The sequence below is a fragment of the Pelmatolapia mariae genome, linkage group LG12, assembly GCF_036321145.2.
Source record: "Pelmatolapia mariae isolate MD_Pm_ZW linkage group LG12, Pm_UMD_F_2, whole genome shotgun sequence".
NCBI lineage: Eukaryota > Metazoa > Chordata > Actinopteri > Cichliformes > Cichlidae > Pelmatolapia > Pelmatolapia mariae.
Genome location: NC_086237.1, coordinates 26,421,510 through 26,441,835, shown reverse-complemented (window position 1 = coordinate 26,441,835; position 20,326 = coordinate 26,421,510). Strand labels below are relative to the sequence as shown.

Here is a 20,326-nt window from a genome sequence, read left to right as displayed (position 1 = left end):
AGCGAAACAGGTACTAGAAAAAGAGAGCGAGACGGAGGGGAAGACGGCATATGAGGAGGAGAGAAACAGCCAAGAGGCCCTCTTGTCATTCATTACAGATAAAAGCAGTTATAGGTCAGCGGACGACACACGCATGCAGGATTGCATGCATGATGTGGCACACACTTGGCAAGAAACACACACACACACCACTAGATGCTTTGTCCACCTAAAGCCTCCCTTCCGACTTGTCACTGAACAGCAGAGTATTGCTTTCATCTGCCTTTCAATGTAGAGTAACTGACTCCCTCTTTTCCCCTCTGTCATGTTTCCTCAATTTTCATCCCACTTCGTCTTTACCCTCGCTCCCGTCTTGTCTCTTTTTCTTGTCTGAAGTTGAATCCTTTCCCACTGCTCTCTCCACCTCTTATTTCCTTCACACGGATTCATACCTGGCTTTTTATCTCTCTATTTTGTTTTCCACCATAACTCCTTTATGGAGTTACAGACGCAAAACTAAAAACGATTGTGCCTTTGAGGTTTTAGCTTTTAAACTTTGGCACTCCAGCTACTACGGCTTAAGATCTCTAGATAGTGAAACGGCAGCTTTAGATTCACTTGCTCAAACTGTGTTTAGTTATACATTTTGAAATAAATATCAATATCAACTGTTGTTAATATTTACTGGAGCTCTCAAACAAACACACACACACACACGCTTTAGTCTTCTATCACTTTTCTTCGTAATTTCATATTCTTTCTTCATTTCCTTTGTCCTTTACTTGACAGATTCTCCTGGTTTTCTTTACTCTTCATCCTCTCTCGCACCCTTTTATCCTGCCTCCTTCCTTTACCTCCTCTGTCACTCTTTCTCCTGGTCTTCTCAAATCCTTCTTTGTCCATTTTCTTCACGTCCACCCCCACCCGTCTCCTTCTCCCCTCCTGTCCTGCAGTTCCCCCTCCCGTCAACTCCGGTGTACCCAGTGTCATTGTACAGATAATTATTTATTAACGTGTTTATATCACCACCGCCCCTGTCTGTCTGTCGCTGCCATCTGTGCCCAGTTAGGTGCCCGCCTCCCTGTGCTGTTATGCCCTGCCCGGGGGGAGAAAGCCATACATGAGGACACAGATCAGAGACTCCCACACAAACACAAGCACACTCTCTCTGTCTCTGTTCCTCTTTCTTAGATGCACAGTCCCACACACAAGCACACCTTCTGCTGTCAGCCCCCACTCTCCCCTGCACTGCCCCTGGGGCCAGGTGGGGTTAGCCTGGATGAGAGGCACGCAGCAGTAGCCACCACAGTCCCTTCTGTCCCGTCCTGCTTGCTTTGTTCCCTTCTGTCAGCACTATGTATAGAGAGAGGTGGTGGTGGTAGCAGCGGTGTTACCTTGATAAAGTTATTTAGAGGACGCGAGAGGAAGGCGCAGTTAAGGCACATAAGTGAACTAACTATGCATCGCCTGGGAATGTTTCATCAAGCTTTGAGGGGCATACAAAGCAAGTTAAATTAATTGTATTGTTGCCTCCTGCTCTTGGAATACTTTTAAGAAAGCTGTGCTGGGAAACTGCAAATAGCTCCTTAATGCACAGACACAGGAAGTTATGTGGGTGACAAACTACAGGGGAGAAAAAAACAACACAAAGTAAGAAAGGCCAAGAACTACTTCAGTGCATTCTGTGATTGATTTTACTAGGCCTCTCGACAAGTCATAGGATAAAAGTGAGCTCTCAGGACAGCATCGTATTGATTTGCACTTCCCTCTACGGAGCAAGTGTACCCAAAACATTGCACCAAAATGCCCTTCACAGCATAACATAACAATCAGATAACATCAGTGTGTGTAAGGTTTAAGGGTTTGATTTTCTTCTTTAATATGTCGCCCAACTGTAAGTTGCCTTCACCCAGACAAACTGGCACAAAGCCTTCAGAGTTTTTATCGAATATATCATATGGCACAGTGACGTATCATATGCTAACGTACCCTAACCCAATCTCGAAGGATTTAAGGATTTGACTGCGTGCCATTCTCACTCTGCTGTAACATGGCAGAATGGGGGAGGAGGAGGAGCACAATGAGAGAGGAATGAAAACGACCGAGAGGGATAAATGAGGAAACAATGAGAGGAAAGGAGATGTAAAGATAGAGGGACAAAGAGAAAAGCCTCTGGAACTGTAAAAGGATTGTGATCATGCATCTTGGATCTCAATAAGTAAACAGAACAAATGTTCTCCATCTCTTCTCCTCCTTCTCTGCTCTTCTCGCAAGCAGTTCCAAGTCCCCCGCTGTCCGTTCCCTCAACATGATCTCTATCTGTTGGCTTCTCCACTTCTTGGCAGACGTTCTCCGTCATCCCCTGCACTCCCCATGGCAGCTTTCGATCATCCCCTCCGTTTTGCTCCACATCTCACTGCATTTCTATAGTTATCACTGCGTTTGTATTATTCGTTTTCTTTTCATTCCCACTTCTGTCTGACAAATGGCGTACACATGTTGGTAACTTTCTGTATGAGTAGAAAGCTGAGAGGTAGGCTGCCAGAGGAGGTGGTCTTGGTGGCCTCCATTAAGGAGCAGAGAGGAGTGTGGATACTTCCTCAGGGAGAGTGCTTCATTAGCGTGAATGGTACACAGGAGAGCATGTAGAAACTGTGTGTATATGTGTCTGTTTGAGTGCCTCTGTCTATAATTAGGAGTCACAGTGAGTAGCACTGTGGATCACAGTTAGATAAGTGCTCTGGCAGCTAGCCAGCATTGGAGATTAGCTCATGCGTGCGCACACACACAAGCATGCACAAAGACAGCCCCCACTTCTTTAGCAGTGCTGTGTGGTTGGTGGTTGGGGGCTTCAGCCTTCTCTGAAAAGTACCACCTGCACATGGACGGGGCCACTTGGAAGTATCCAGTTTTAGCTTGACAATATCTGTCGCTAGCTGGAAACCACATCCACAGATACACCAACCCACCTGCGCTTTCTCATCTCCCTTTCTCATTTTAGGTAGTCGAAAAGGGACATGCAATAGGAGCCCAGAATAGTGGATCAAAGACATGACACAGCCACGTATGCGTGCAAACGCATTGAAACACTCAAAAAAGGGACTTTTCTTCTTTTAACCTCGGGACAGCTGAAGGCACCTGCGTGCTGTGTTGTTGGTGCTATACAAATGCAGTCTTCCTATGTAGCTGTCTGCTACCACTCAGATATGTACTTTATGCACTCTTGTTCATATTTGTGATGTTGCTGCTGGTAATTTTGAACAGAAAGCACTTCTTTATAGTGGAGTGAAAGCAAGTTTTAAAAAACACAAGATGAGAAGTGTAGAGGATTTTTAGTTGCCGCCAACCTTTAAACCAGTCAGCCGTCACTTTGTTCATGTAGGTGGTTTGACAAACTCACACACATACTCCACAAAGACAACACTTCCTCCAACATGCAACCTCCACCTGGGTAGAGAAACCTTTCATCTTAATGTGACTGCCACTGGGCAGGCGGGCAGGCTCGAACACCCCCACGCACATTCATGCACTCTCTCTCCATCGCTTTCACTCTCTCCACCTGCTGCCCATTTTCGCTATGTTGATGTCAGCGCAGCAACGACACACACATTAACACAAGTACTAACTCTGCTAGTTGACTAGTAAATGCAGATGTATGTTTTACAAGGCACTTAATCACAAAGATTCAATGTATTTACAATTCAAATGAAGTCATGGAAGCATTGTTTCTCCTGGAGACCCTTTTGCTCAAGCCTTTATGAGACGCTGCAAAACATTTCATCCTAATGTCATGGTTTACAACTTCAGTCAGAACTTTAAGACTGCGCATTTGATATAGTGCCTCTGACATCATCTCCAGTTTTATTTTGCCTCTGCTTCAGGTTTATCACTCAGTGCCATGCTGTTATTTGTTTGGAGGATAAAAAATTCACATCTTAGAGCCTGAAAGGAGCTCAGAGTAAGTGGCGAATGAGTGGGAACCAATACACATGATCCCTTCTAACATTTGCTAAAACATTCGAACTGTAAATAGAAACATTTCCTTACCTATATTAAATAGGGTAATAAATACTGTGCAGCGTGACTCAATTTATGTTAGTCGTGTAGGTTTATTTACATTTTTAGTCGACACGCTGTTTGTTATGTACTTGAGTATAGACAGTTCTGTAGTGTAGATGTTCAGTTGAACAGGAACCAAAAAAGTTAGATCTCCAACTACCAACACATAAATATGAACATTGTGTACTCTTTTTTACCAAAAAAAGCTGAAAATAATAAATAAAATAATAAAGCATCCTATTATTTTGGGGTTAAGGTGCCAAATTGCATTTATTTACTTGCAGTCTTGAACAGAAAAATTAGTTTTAGTGGTTGAATGCTTTGAGTGATTAATTTCAGACTTCTCAGAGAAGTCCAGTGTGCCGGCTCAAATTTGGGTATAAAAACTTTAACTTAGTTTGCTATCCTAACAAATAACAATATTTAGATAGATTTATTACTCTACTTGTGCTTTCTTGTTTTTATTGCAGTTAAATTACATTTTTCATAATTGCAGATGATTATATTTCAGCGAACCTCAGGAATATTAAATCAGTTTAACTTAAAGTTAAGGAAAGCTCACTTACTGTGAAGTTGTATAATTACACTAGGACGTTTTTGCAAGACCTGCCTCCCAAAAATTTAAGGTCTTTTCCACCAAAGCACCTAGTGGACATTATGAGAACTGCGTTAAGAGGAATCTGTGCCTTTAGCATCCTCCGATTTGGTTTCCACTTGGTTTCACCTTGCAAATGAGGGTTAGCTCATTATGTTGTTTTCACTGCAACAGGTCCAGAAGTGACTAATAATTCAACATCACAGCATTACTGTCAGTCCTTGAGGAGTTTAATGAGAAAAAAAAGAATCATCACCACGTGCACATTAGCACACAGGCACACACAAAAATGATGAGGTATTCTTGCAGCAAATCTGTATGTTTGGGTAAAAATAACTCAACTACACACACAGAGGCAAACAACCGTATGCACATACAAAGACGTGGAAGTGTGTAGGTGCCCTTGCATAAATGGGGCACCGATGGCTTTTACAGTCTCTTTGTGCTTTAACCTTCAAACACGGAGGTTATTTACCTCAGAAGCAACAAAAATGGTTCCTTTGTAATTGATGGTTAACATAAGACGTGTCCTTGAAGACTCGAAGGTCTTCATGTGCAAGCGTTATACTGAATCAATGCCTGTGTCTATCAAGGCTTGTGTGTATGTTATGTAATGCCAGGGTGGGCTGAGTAGAGAGGGGAGGGAAGGATGAAGCCTGTCTGGGGAAGGTCACAGGTCACAGGCGTCAATAAAAGGCTAGCATATTGTGACAGCTGGGATCGCAGTTCATAGTGCAATGACGGGGAGGGTTAAAGTTCACACAAGAGCAGGAGAAGAGAGACTGGGACACTACACTCAAGCACTGGTGCTCTGAATCCTAAAGCATGCTCGACGTTAGTACAGTGCAGGAAGGTAGGCAGGGAATACACTTTAAAAAACAAAACACACAAAAAAAACTACTTTCTTTAGGTCCCCAGAGGCATTTTCACCTTGGGAAGTTCCTGAACTTCCCTGCAACATAATATTTTCTGTGCAGCGACTGACTTTACAGCATGTACACTTTTCATACAGCTCGCGTGGAAGTTGAAATGAAGTTGATAAATCTTTTGAAGTGAAAACACTTAAAGAATATTTGATAAAGTGGTCCACTTGAACAGTTTTTCACTTTGTGGACATCTTATGGGTTGTTAATTTGTTGGGATGGCATGTCCCATTCTTTAAAGCGCTTTACAGGGAAAATAAGACCCTGTAAATAACATGTAGATACCGAGAAAAGATATAGATTTAGATTTCTTCAAATGGGCTAAACTCATGATTTGGCACTTGAATGCTTTGTGAACTTAGAAATGGGGACTACACTGCACACTGTTCAATATCTGAAACCATGCCATTTGTCAAGCTCATCGGCTTATAACAGAGATGATCTGCACCATCGAATTGCAGTATAAGAGAAATTATCTGTACCACTGTCTTCTGCTTGAACAGATTTTTCCCACTCTGACATAAACCACAGAAAATATTACATTGGCTTTTTCAGTGAACTCCAACAGACAGAGCTGCTCAGTTACATTGATTTAAACAAGAAAAGAGATGATCTTGGAGCCAAGATCTTTCTCGGTCACCATCCCTTTTAGGCAGGATTGATTCACATAGGTATAATAAATAGGCAGCATTCTTGTCTACGTTACAGGACAAGGCAGTGCAGGTGGCATTCATCATCACACTGGGGCTTGATTGATTCTTAGAACTGGCTCAATGTACTATTTCCCATGATTTCACTTCACAAAACCAGCATCCATCCGCCGATCTACTTCGATCTATAGTGAGCCGGTCATTCCAGATGTGGAGTGCTCATAATATAACCGAACAGTTAAGTGAGTAAAGTCAGGTTAATCTTAAACAACTTATTCCTGAATGTAATCTCCAAGAATGTAATCAGTTCTAACAGTGGATGTCAAGAACTGGATTAGCTCATTTTGTGAAGCAAAACAAGTGAAGATCAGAGTACAGCCGTACAGATGAATCAAGCCCTAGTACCAAGACCCCCTGTGCTTCCATCTAGTACATCAAGATAGACCACTACAAGACAGTCACGTTCAGTCAGGTGATAGCAGAACAGAGACACTCACTCAGTTGTCTCCTTGTTGACAAAGTAGTGCTTCCATGGGCCTTGATGCCCTGTAAATAAAAGAGATGATGACACAAAAGAACAAGCAACCAAAAAAAAAAGAAGAAGAAGAAGGGGTCGGAGACAAAGAGGAATTGTATTTAGATCAGAAGAGGGAAACATAATTTTCAACTTCACAGCAATCCTAAAGGAGCCTCTAACACTTAATATGCATGACTGTAACTTCTCATTACGTCTAAACAGGAATAGTCATTGATGCAAAGAAGCTTACAATGCTTAGAAAGCTGAATCCTTGTTCCTTCTGTTGGACCGCATCATGTCTTGCACTGCAGTTCATTTGTTCATGTCTCACTCACTCATAGCGACTCTATACATGCGCACCTGATACTTTCTTTCCGACGACTCGGCAATGCGAAACGACTACACACTCGCTTCCTTTTTCTACTACTGAAGAACTGTGTGGTGTTTTGCGTCAATGACATTGGTTTTTGATGAGCAGAAGAAGAAAATAGAGCTAGTGGGTGACACCACAGCAAAGTAGAGGGTTTATAAATACTGGTGCTTTGTTCTTCATGTTCCCACACAGGCTTGTTCTTTCCTGTACCCACACAGAAATTCACTTGCCAAAAACTACAAATGTTATAGCAATTCCACAACAATGTGTTTAAAGCCAAGAGACAAGGACATCATTTTTGGGCAATTGTGTAAACATGTAGGAACAATACCCAGCTAACAGCATTTCCATGGCTTTTTCCCTCCACAGTTACCTCCGTTATCCATATTAATGATGTCCCAGCTGGCAAGGTTATATTCCTGTTACTATAATTATTTGAATTTTTACACTGTTAAACAAAATGTATGAATAAATATGATTACTTAACACTTCTCTTAAGATACCAGAGGAAAAACACTGCCTATTTATAACATAATCTTGAAGTTTGTTATTTTTTTGTCACGCTACAGTAATTTTTTTAAATAGAGCCCAATGTGTTTTCTGTGTTTTGCTGACTGCATATCATTATTACTTAATATAATGGTCAGCTCAGGAGCCCCAAATGGACTACTTAATGCGTCCAGGCTTTGTAGTGGTAAAATGTTACATAATCTCCTGTTAACAAGACTTTCGACTGTTAAGGAGGCCTTAATGGTGCCAGTAAAGTGTTAGCCTCACCAAAGCTGATTCTAAATTGTTTTATTGTTCCCTTTATTTTACTGCATTTCAAAACATTATCAAGACAGCAGATGAGCTAGCATTTTAGATTAAGTTCAGTTTGTACCACACATACTATATAGCTGCTGATCCAAAGAAATTGTTTCACCCCAGCGCACATTTTTTTAAATTTACCTCACACATACAAAAGGGAAGGCACAGACACCCGACCTCTGCGACTATTAAACCCTTCCTTTACGACCCCCAAAATAAAACATATAAACTAAAAGACAAATAAATGGCTGCTTGTACTGTGCATTTATTATTATTGAGCTACTTCACACAATCTCTTGAACTTAATAAGCAGAACAACCTCTTAGAGGTCTGACAGGATTTTATTATATACAAACCCCATACTAGAGCCTGACTGATATCTGATTTTAAAGTTCAATATCGATAACGGTATTCTTGTGATTTTTTTTCTCTATCAAACGCTTGAAGTATAAACTGATTTCCCTAACAGTTTTGTGTGTGTTTACTTATGATTCATTACCAAGATAATATAATAACGGAATATAACAAAGACTAAAAAAATATTGCCAGTCTTGGTAGCTGGGGTTCGCTCCGCCAGGATTATATCGCTCAGCTGGCCTGGGAACGCCTGGGTGTTCCCCCGGACAAGCTGGAGGAGGTGGCTGGGGAGAGAGAGGGAGGTCTGGGCTTCTCTGCTTGGGCTGCTGCCCCCGAGACCTGGCCCCGGAGAAGCGGAAGAAAATGGATGGATTGACTAAAAAAATATCTTTCTTTCCTGGATTACTTTTTTAAAAATTTGCCCAACTTTTTGTTTGTCGCGCTCCAAAGGCGCGTTACGAAAAGGGAAGCTGTAGAGTGATCTGAGGTGGACAAAATATGCAACATCAATAGCTAAAACATTTTTAACTGGAAGTTATAAATGTGATACCCGTGTACTGGCAAATATTTAATGTCAGCCCTGTCAATATATCAGGCGACCTCTACTCTAAGAAGTGCAGCCAGCCAACCCTCCGAACACATGCACCCATCATGATTTTGTTTGTCTTCATAAGTCATCTGTTCAGCTTGATCCATAAAAAAAAAATACAAATAAAATCACTAGACAAATATGCCTGCACTGTGCAGCAGAATATCAGGAACCAGAAATATAAGGCCTGTCCTCTAACACCTATAAGACCCTAAACCAACAAACTGCCTGCAGTACTGAGAAAAGGGGTACCAGTCTTGGAGAGCTCAGACGTTCATCAGCTTAGTTAAACACACAAAGACTTCTTGCTTCATGGTCATTATGCCCTGTACTGTATGCCTACATGTAGCCTCTTCTGCATTTTTCTTCTGGGAGTTTTGTACAGGGACCTCAAGCCTCCTCTAGAAACCTTGTAAAAAAACCCAAAAAAAACCAAACCACCTTGATTCGTGAACACCGGCTAAATGAGAGAGAAGCTTTCTAAGGCCTTCTTCTTTGAAGAAGTCTGGTATTTTGAGCCTTAGATTGCTCCCTTAAAAGACCAGGATGACCACACTTCACCTCCTACAGAATCTTCTCCAGAAGACACTGACATTTAAAGTTTCTTGGCCTGCCTGACCAGCTGGTCTGAGGATTATCAGCACATGGTTAGAACTGAGAATCCTCAAAGTCAGTGGATAAAACAAAAGTTACTCCCAACATTACCACAGAGTTTAAAACGCTCTCTGAGTTGAAAACAGAATTTAAAGTATGGAGGACTGACTGGTTAAAGAGGAGGTCTGTTAAGTGTCTACATCAGCCGGGGATAGAGGAACCATGATCCTTTTTTCTTTTTATTTAATCCAGATCTGTTGCTTAAGGTGAAGAAACCCTTATGCAGTTTGAAGACAAAAGGCTCTGAATGCTAACCAGTCCAGTGAATTGATAGGTATGATGAAGGGATTACAAGAGGCACCTGTTTTCCTAAAAAGCAAACAATTCTTTGAGTTATTACCAACGCACACCAGCCTCAGGTACATGCTACTTAGTTAAGCCATTTTTCTTCTCTGTATTTACTTTGTTTTAACCAATTTATTTGCTGTCTGAAGCATCTCTTTTAGGCTAAACAGTTTCTTTTGAGTTGGCTGTTCTTGACTAGCCAGCTTTGTAATCATTACAAAAGAAATATAACAAACTGTCTGCCATTTTGTAGGAAATTACCGATCTCCTCGGGTGAATATGACTACTGATCATATTTTTGAGACAATATCAGAGCACTGAGACAGGAAGCCATCTTCTAAGATTTCCACGTGTATATTTTCAACATTTCTGGTGTTTGATTCACTTGATTTGCCGTTTTTTCAGCCTTGGTTGTCTGAGTTTCTATCTAGTGCACAGTTCTGTCTGCCTACTGCTTATATTTTTCTCCACAGCTTGTCCCTCAGTATTATCAGAGCTACTGTCTATCACCTCACTGTTATGCCTCACAATTCGTTCATTGTTCAGTGTTTTCTGTGCCCGGTGCCAGTGGGGGCCTTCCTTGTTCCATGCAGAGCTACCTGTGGGTTGCAGCTGACCTGTTTTGTGCATACCATACTACACTCAAAGCATGTCATGCTGCTACATTGACATTTTGCATTTAACTTCTAAAATCTGTGCTGGATCATTCAGATACATGAAAGGCTGTCTTTGAAAAGACTAAAAATGCTGCAGTCATGCGAGAGAAGACACGACTGCCTCATTCATCCGAGAGCCATATGAAACGTTCTCATGGCCCACTTGTTCTTCTGCAGCCAAGACAACCAGCTTCACAGTGAATACTTTCTAACAGATAAGGGAGGCAAACCCTTCTCAGATACAGCCAGTATAACTTGGGTACAAACATTACCCAAGATTCTTAATAGTAATTTACAGTAATTTACTAAAATAGTCTTACCTAAGTCTTTTAAAAAGCCTTAATGAAAAACACCAAAGCCTAAAACTAAATCAGCAGCTTCACACACTCTAGCAGCTACTAACGCTCTCAAACTCCCAGCATGCAGTTAGAAGAGAGAGGAGGATGGACACAATCATTTGAAAGGACAACACGACTTATCTGTGATGACAGAAGTGTGCACTCCATCAATCAAAATAACTTTTCCTTTTTCTTGACCTCTCTAAAACTCAGCAAGACATAATGCAGCCCAGTTAAAGTGGAATAAAAGAGGAACACTGTGAAAAGTTGGCCCTAAAGGTGTGCTGCTGTGGGATAGAGACCAGAAGAAACCTGTAACACAGCATGAATAGCGACGAAGAAGGCCAAGGCAGGGTGACAGTGTAACAGTAATAAAGGAGTTGAGAGAGACGAGGGAGAGGGAGGGACTGTGAACAGAGGGGTACATGGGTGGAAAGGCTGATAATAAAGATGAGAACAGAGGAAGAATAAAAGGATATTAAGGAATGGATGAGAAACGTGAAGAGGACGGAAAGAAAAGAATAAATAAAGGTAAAAGAAATGCTTGGAAGTTTATGGACAGATCAGACCAAAGAAAAGTGATGAATGTAGGAATAGGAAAACCAAAAGCAATGAAGGGGCACAAACAAGGAAGAAAAAATTAAATTTCAGACAAGTAAGTAAGAAAGAATATGAAAGGACAAGACGTGAGTTGGATATAAAGTAATAAAAAGAGAAGAATTTATGAAAACTATAAGTAGGACAGAAAGCTGCATCTCTCACGCTCCTCCTCGTTCTCGCTTCCTTCCTTTTCTCTTTTAGCAGCACCATTACTCAGTAAGGACTAGGCTGTACAAAATGATCTACTTTACAGGAATAGGAGTCGGAGACCTACATAGTCACAATCATCACTGGACCCTCCATCCTCTGGCTTAAACTGGCACAGACGTGGAGAGCACTGATGCTGGAGATCTGTATTAAATACTGATTCAGGATCCCCGGCTCCAGGAAGACACGGATGGATAAGTTAGCTGTGATTGTTAGGAGCTCGCAATGAAAACGGGGGTTCGCTGAACATGATCTGTGTAACCATAGCAGTAATAGGTGGATATAAGTACAGGAATACTACACTAAAGGCTTCTTTACCCACCGGACTTGACTGATCAATAACTCTAGACAAAAACATCCCCAGAACAAAGGCAAAGAAAAAGGATCAATGACTGCTCTGCTTTAGTTTGTACAAGTGTCGGGGCAATCATTTCACTTGGCTAAAAGGTGGCTCCGGTGTGCAAGCATCATTACTGCAACTGATCAGTTAACTGGGGACTTTTTTTTGCAATCAGTCTACTATTAAAGAGCTGACATGGAGAAAAACAACCTAAAGTTTTGAACACATTTTTGTGGACATGTGATGATATGAAAAAAACAAAGATCTTTGAAGCAGTTGCTGTGAATGTCTTAATGTTGTAATTCAACCACAAGCTGAAAGAGAACAACAATGAAGAAAATATCGTCTGCTCGGTTGGTGAGGTCACAGAAGAAGAACAAATCTCTGCCCCAACCATGATACACAGCCGCTGAAAAAAAATATCAATCTGTACTTTAAAACTTAAACGGTACAGGAGACTATACGTGCTGCTTTTCTCCACAAAATTGTTTTCTCAGAAAGAACTTTAAAGGGCTGTCCCCACAGGGAGACGTGTCAGCAGAATAAACTTGTCCTTTGCTTCGGGGTTATGCACAGACATATATAAATATCTATTTCTGTTTTTGCTGCCCTGCACTGACATTAACTGTCAGAGTTTTAGTTATTCAACACATCTAATTATGTCTAAACATTTATCTGCTAGTCTTGAGCAGCTGTGAAACCACAGAAACTGGAAAGTATGCTATTTTGAAAGCAGAGTGGTTTCAAACCTAAGTCTAACTCATAAAAATACAGGCTTCTTATGCTTTGTGACCCATTTAAACTCGTGGACCAATTTCATTAGGTACACCTGTTCAACTGTTTGTTGCTGTAAATACCTTATCGACCAATCACATTGTAGCAACTCAATGAACCTAAGCATGTAGACACAAACAAGATGTCACGCTAAATTTCAACCCAACTATCAGAATGTGGAACAAAGGCGATTTATGTGACTTTGTACGTGGCGTGGTTGTTGGTGCCAAACTGGTTGGTCTGGTATTTCAGAAACTGCTGATCTGGGATCTTCCTGCATAGGCTGGTCAGATGAATCTCAATTTCTGGTGCAATGCTTGGATCAGAATTGGCACACTTGATACCACATTACGCGACAGTCTGCCTGAGAAGTTTTGCTATGTCCATCCCTTCATGACCACAGTGTACACATCTTACTGATGGCTGCTTCCAGCAGGATAGCACACCATGTCATAAATAAGGCTTAAATCATCTCAAGCTGGTTCAATACAGTTTCATTTATACAAGATCCAGTCAGAACAGCAGTTGCCTCAAGGCACTTTATATTGTGTGTGTATATATATATATATATATATATATATATACACACACACACACACACACGCACACATATACATATATATATATATATATATATATATATATATATATATGTATATATATGCACACATACATACATATATATATATATATATATATATATAAGACAAAGACCCTAAAACAATACAAAGAAAACTCCAACAATCAAACAGCCTCTGTAGAGCAAGCACTTAGCGACAGTGGGAATTGCTTTTAATAAGAAGAAACCTGCAAAATTGGAGGCAAGAGGGGGTTCAACACTGTAGTAGCAATTTCTAGAAAAGAAAGTATCGAGTGAGCATATATGGGTTTCACTTCCATCATAAGGTATATTAAACTCTTATTAAATGTGTTGTTTACAATCACTTTGGCTTTTAACAAGGCGATTATACAGCCACCAACTATTAACACTAACACTTTTATTTTCTAAACCTAAATATGTACAAATGATTGTGTTTTATCATGATGACCTGTCAGGTGGTGTTAGTCTGCGAGTTTCAACATTCACTCACAAAAAAATGCCGGCACATTTTCATTCGAAATGACCCACCAAACTCAAAAAGATGCTCCTTCTCCTCATTAAACGTGGGAGAAAAATGTACTCCGTAGCACAGTTTACTGCTTTTAAGACAGTAAACCAGAATGAGAGACAAAGAGGAAAGAATCTGCGTGATCTTCTTAAATGTTTCTTTATTCAAATGTAATGGCCCACAAACAGACCATAAACGACACGCTCCTGTCATTCTTTTTAGATGCCACTGAGGCGATAGGGGATGAGGAGATGGGTGGGAATGGAGCAAAGGGAGAAAAGGAGAAAGAAGTAGGAGGCAAAAAAAAGGAAAGTTGCACAAATCTACTGAGAATACAATACGACGGAGTAAGGGAGTGAGGGGGACAAAGTAAGAAAGGGAACAGGAAAGAGTGAGCTAACTATCAAGAGCTTTTGATCCCATCCATAAAACGTTCCTTTTAAGAATGCCCATGAAATTAGCTTGGTGAAAGAAAGCAATCTCAATCGATTGAATCCGCTCTAAGAAACTTTCAAACAGCCACCATACCTCCAGCTCTTAAGAGTCTCCGCGGACATAAAATAGCTCCTCGCCTTTTTCTCCAGCCGCCTTCTTTTTTGTACTCTTTCTCAGTTTCCCTTTCACCTTACCTGCCAACTCAAAATTGGCACAATCACAGAAAGAGAAATCTCTAAGTGTACAAAAGAAAAAATGGGGTCAGCTGACACTTTCCAGTTTGTGTTTGACTAAAGTTAGGATGCTACTTGTCAGCTTAAGGATACATAGAAATCAATGGGGGAATTCTGAAATGCTAAAGCCAGTCAATATCTATAACTAAAACACTGTAGTCAATCACTCTGTGCTGACACATTCACACAGTAGACAGTCATGACCGTTTCAGCTTGGTGCATTTTAACTTTTTAAAATTTACTGTATCCGCGTGTTTGATTTGGCCACAATTTCGCCCCGGATGCTCTTCCTGACCCAACCCCCCGAGTTTTATCCCTGCTTGTGGCCGCACTGGGAGTACACTGGCTCGTGGCCTACCCTGTGGCTGGGTCGGCTAGAGCTGCCAGGCAGGAGGAAAAGAGGAAGACCTCAGAGGTTTATGGATGTAGTGAAGGAGGACACACAGAGGGGTGGCGTGACAGAAGAGGATGCTAGGGATAGGGTGAGATGGAGGCAGATGATCTGCTGTGGCAAACCCTAAAGCAAGCATCCAAAAAAAGAAGAAGAAGAAGAGTCTCACTGTATCCACAGCACGGCCTTGTTTCGAAGCTCTTGTGAGACAATCAGAGACACTGTTTGAGCTAAGCTGTTACTGAATCTGTTGTGAAACTGTTTACATGATGGGGAAAACAGTCACCAGAGTTTTTAAATGTTGCGTGCTGGATTTGAATGCTGATTCCATACGTGTTCTAGTTACCACAGTAAATAAAGTTATGGCACTTTACTGTAGATAGATAGAGGCTTCAAAGTAACTGTCTCGATTCCTTCCAAGTTGGCTGCTGGGTTGTGAGACTTTCTTTCATTGCTCTTGTGATAAGGATCCAGAATACCAACTATATGACAGATGCCTAAATCTGTTTTAGTACACAGAATCAAAAATCACACAGATTGCAATACAAAAGAGCAACTGGACCATAACCAATAAATAAACATATCATATATGCAGACAGATTTTTATTTCATTAGTTACACATCAAATTCACATTTTTATTGCACTTTTACTCTTTTACCGAGGTCTCAGTTTTTCCCATTATTCTTACCAATTTATTCTGGCAATCTTTCGTCACACCAAAGCTTAAATCAGCTGAAAAAGGTCACTGGACTAAAATGTGCTTGATTAAGGGTCTTGTTTTTAAAAAAAATTATTATTACAGCATATTAAATTTGCTTAACTTTTTATTGTTTTTCCAGCTACAACGGTAAGAAAGTAACAAGATGAGTATCTTTAATCTAATTGGACTCAAAATTTATGCAATCAATCACCTGAAAGGACACCCTGTACTTGTCAGTGAGAAGTGAGGCATACACACGTGAAATTCAAGTAGCTCTTCTCTTTCTGACCTTAGTAGAAGGTCAGAAAAGTAGAATACAAGTGGTATAATGTGAAATGTCAGCTTGAAGTTGTAGATCTGTTGAGTACGGGGCCAGGAGCTGTCCCTGGGACAGAGTGTCACAGGCAGGGAAACCAGGGCAGGACAATCCCACATGAGTTTCCTGAGCTCGGAGAGGAGAGCTTCTGAAAGCTAACTTCTGCGCTTTCGGGGGGTCAGCGATCAAAAGCAGGATGGAAGAAAGAAAGGGCGAAAACCAAGTGAGGAAAAGCAAGAGGACGTTCCAGAAAATAGGGAGCGTGAGGTAGAGAGAGAGAAACGGAGAGAGTGAGATGGTCGACCCCGTGAAAGTGGTAGAGGCAGTAGAAATAGCTGCCCCACTTGTAGACACACTTTCTGTTGCTAGCAGACTGTCCTTGATGCACTGGGGTAGCTAACCTATATAGGCTTGCTCCATGCTGTAGCAATGCACTCTGTTACTCTTCCCCTCGCTTTTATGCACACATGGTGGGGTGGGGGGTGGGGTGGAGCATGGCATAAAATCAGGCCACACATGCTGAAATCTACTGCTGAGTTAAGTCACCTGCATTGCTAGCCTAGCTTGCTAGCGGGCAACCAGCTGCTCCTCTAATTAAGGGACCATCTTCTCGAGGGGCCTGAACATATGGAAGGCTGTATAGCCAGGTAATAGTCTTATAATAGACACCAAAGCCATACTCTGGAGTACTGGCCAGACTTCTTAAAGCTGGATGGACTCTATTAAGATGAAGAGATCGCTATATGATCCACGCCTATATCCCTTCCTTTACAGGGTGGTAAAAGAGTTTTGGAAAACTGCATACCTCCAAAGTACCTTCGACACTTCAATGAGCACGTTCAACGCCCATAAGACCTCTGTCCTACTGCTGTTAAACAGACCAATACAGCATGCTAACATCACTGTTTTCCACCTGCGGAGCAGATGAGACAATTAGTGGCACTTCTTGAATTAAAATGATTACCCACCAATTAATCAAACCACTTCACCTCAGAGAGTGGATATAACTGAGTGAATCTTTAGAGATTGAATCTCTCTTTATATGCACTACATCGCAGGAACAAAAGCCGAACATATTTTTCACTACCTGGTGGTCCTGGTGAGGCAAATCAAAGTGATTGTCTGAAATTAGTTTTAATGAAAAGAATTAAAAGCAATCAGAAAGTCAGGGAGAAAAAAAAATATTAGAACTTAGGGTATCAAACAACAGTAACTGCTCAATATGCAGTCCCTTCGTCAGGACAAACAATGAGTAATAATTCAACTAAAGTCATGTCCCGTTAATGGCATGGCCATACTGATACGCAAATTGTGCCACACCAGTCATGATAACACATAAAACACACAAACAGCAGCATTAATGAGTGAATTATACTGTATGAGGCATAACGCAACCTATTTTACTGAAGTTACTCTGACACTTTCAACAGCATTTTATTAACGTCGCTGTCCAAGGCCAGGACTAATGGCTACTTCACAAAACAACCATACACACATACACACTTGCATAGGCAGACACATGGGCATGCATACGAATTTGCACACCAATACAACTGCAAACAGAGCGCCGCACCTTTATTTACTTTAGCCTTGAGCGCCAAAAAACTGCACATAGCTACTTCAGACTACATTTTGAGAAGTCCATTAGCCAGTAATGGCAAATAAAGTCAACAAACAGTGTCAGTGTGTGTAAAAAAAAAGAATTGAAGTGAAGTAACCAACAGATGTATATGACAAACAACTGATAGGGAGAATGATTGCAGGTATGGTAAAATTATAGGCTTCAGGATTGTATCATCATACATATGTAGCAGTAAAGTAGCATTTTTCTGAGGCACAGCAAGGTCCCTGCCTTGCCTGCACCTGTTTTGGTGACTCACTGTGCATCACAGAGAAACAAAGTAGGGGGAGTGTCACTAGCAATCCTGCACTACACTGCAATTTTGGTGTCAAGATTCACAGAATTTTTCTTCTCTCAAGCCTGCCTGTGTGGACCTGGTCAGAAGTGCACTGCAGCAACTGTAGATCTGTGCTATTTTCGATAGCTAATGTGTGTGACAGACCTTTCAAAACCCTGTGTGAAAACAGGCATATTTTTCTTGTCTGTTTCACATTTACTTTCCATTCTCCCGACAACAGAAACATCTACTAGCACTACATGTTCATAGCCCAAAACAGCTCGATTTCCAATCGGGTAAAGTAAATATCAAGGTTCTCACCAGTTATTTTGATTAAAGACGTATCCAATTACCTGATTACTTTACTCAGCTGGCATAAAAAGTAGGCATGTGTGTTCAATCTCTAATTTGAGTGATGACATTGTTAAAGCACAGATGCACAAATTATGAATGCTTTTTTGCTGTGTTTGGACTACACTGTATCGACACAATAATCTGACCAGGTAGCCCGGTCTGAACAGTGCGGGGTGTTGATTTGGGTTAGGCAGGAAAATGGAGATCAGGCAAGACAACGAACCATTTTATGTCACAGAAAAGTGAAGTTGTATACGAAAGACATAAAAAAATCCAAAAACGCAGCTCTGTGGCTTCTTTGAAGTTCTAGTATAAGGTTCACCAGCTATTGTAACTAGCACGTTTAGCTGTGTGATAAAAACATAAAGCCTTGGTTGCCACTATCTGTTTAAAGTCTTATCCCAAATCATCAGCTAGTGCCTCCTTCCTGATCACATTATAAGTGTCAAGAAAGAGGGCAAGCAAGACTGAGTGAGGAGCAGTATCTCTATCGACAGATTCAAGATTTTATGATTCTATAATCACAAAATCTGACACTGCGACCACTGTAACAGGCAAAAAATACATCGTCCAAGTAGAGCTGGGCGATAGAACGATAACGATATGTATTGCGAAATAACTTTTTCTCGATAGAAAAATTAAACTATTGCGATAGGCCTCATCTCTCTTGTCCTCTTAAAAAAAACAAAAAAACAGCCAATCCAAATTAAGTAGCGCAGAGCCGAACCAATCACAGCCGCAGCGTCACATCACGTGACTTGTTACGTACAGCACAAGTGCCAAGGCGCACACGTGTATTTGTTTTTGCAGCCGGGCTGCCCGGGTAATGAAGGAAATGAGTTTGCCGACTAGAGAAAAATCAACCGAGAGCGTGAGCGAAGGTTACCGAAGAAAAAAACCGATGATGGTTCCAATGCCGGAGAGCTTATCGAACGGAAGGGCCATAGAAGTTCCGTAGTGTGAAGGTATTTCAGCTATTTCAAGTCTGACAAAAAACAGAGTAGCGCGCACTGTAAATTGTGCCGAAAGCAAGTCTGGAAATACAATAAACCGGTGCATGCTCAATCTCTGACTGAAAGCGCTAATTCGTCATTCGGCTTTTGTCAGACTAAAGTCACTGTTAAAACTGTTTGAAAAGCTAAGCTATACAACAAGGAGAGATTGAGAATTTCCTTTTAGTTCTCAGTTTATTTGATATTGACAAAAGTTAGTCAATTTTGTCTGTTCTTCTGTAAAACAAACTAAGATTTATTTTTAGAATTAAAATTTTGTTTCTAAGTGGAATTGACAATTTAGTAGTCTGTTTTGTTTGTTCTATTTTGAAACTTAAACGCTTTACCGGCTGCCTTTTGTGTAGTTTGCAATATTTGCCTTTATTTATCTGAAACTGAAGTCTCATGTTCCTTAAGCACATCTACCCTGTTGAACTTATTATGGGAAATAAATATTTAAATCAAATCAAGCTGCAGATTATTTCACATTTTACTTGTGAGCAACGGCACATTTAAATCTTACAAATATAGTTATTTGGCTTATATCGTGATATATATCGTTATCGCCTGAAATGAAAAAAACATATCGTGATATGAAAAAATCTTATATCGCCCAGCTCTACGTCCAAGCCAGGCACAAACAGGAGCTTGATCCGCCGATGCCAAGATGTTACAAAGTCGAAATAAATTTCATAAATCTGACTACTTTAATATAGTAATATTCTACAGAGGCTTCAAGAGTACAGGGTAAACATGACAGGCTTTTGATGCAAAGCTTCTTAGGTTGATATTATGTAGTGATGCAAAACCATATCTGTTGATTTAACTGTGTTTGTTGACTTTATAGCTACAGTAAGTGACTCAAGAGTCTGCACTCCACTGTGTGTTATTTATTATTTTTAGCCTTGATTTAACAAAGTAGATTTTTCAATTAATATTCCACTCTCTGAGGTCTCTGCTTCCGGCTCTCATCTCTATGACTGCCATGTGTAGTAAGTGACGATAAAACAATAAATCAACTGCTTTAAAACTGATAGCTCTGCATGATATTTTTTTTCTGTTGTTGAATATGTGGAGATGAAGGGACACTCCTTTTCATGCAAAACTGTTGTTTCTGTTACAATGTCCAAATAATGTATTTGATTTGCTCTCAAACACTATCCTGTGCCAATGTGCGTTGGGAAGTCAGCG

The 20,326-nt window shown here is 40.7% G+C and overlaps 1 protein-coding gene across 1 annotated transcript in view; it reads right to left on the bottom strand.

Annotated features, from left to right (window-relative positions):
* The window catches only part of ccser1 (coiled-coil serine-rich protein 1), a 142,493-nt gene that overhangs the window by 39,113 nt on the left and 83,054 nt on the right, over positions 1-20,326 (bottom strand). The window lies entirely within an intron of this gene.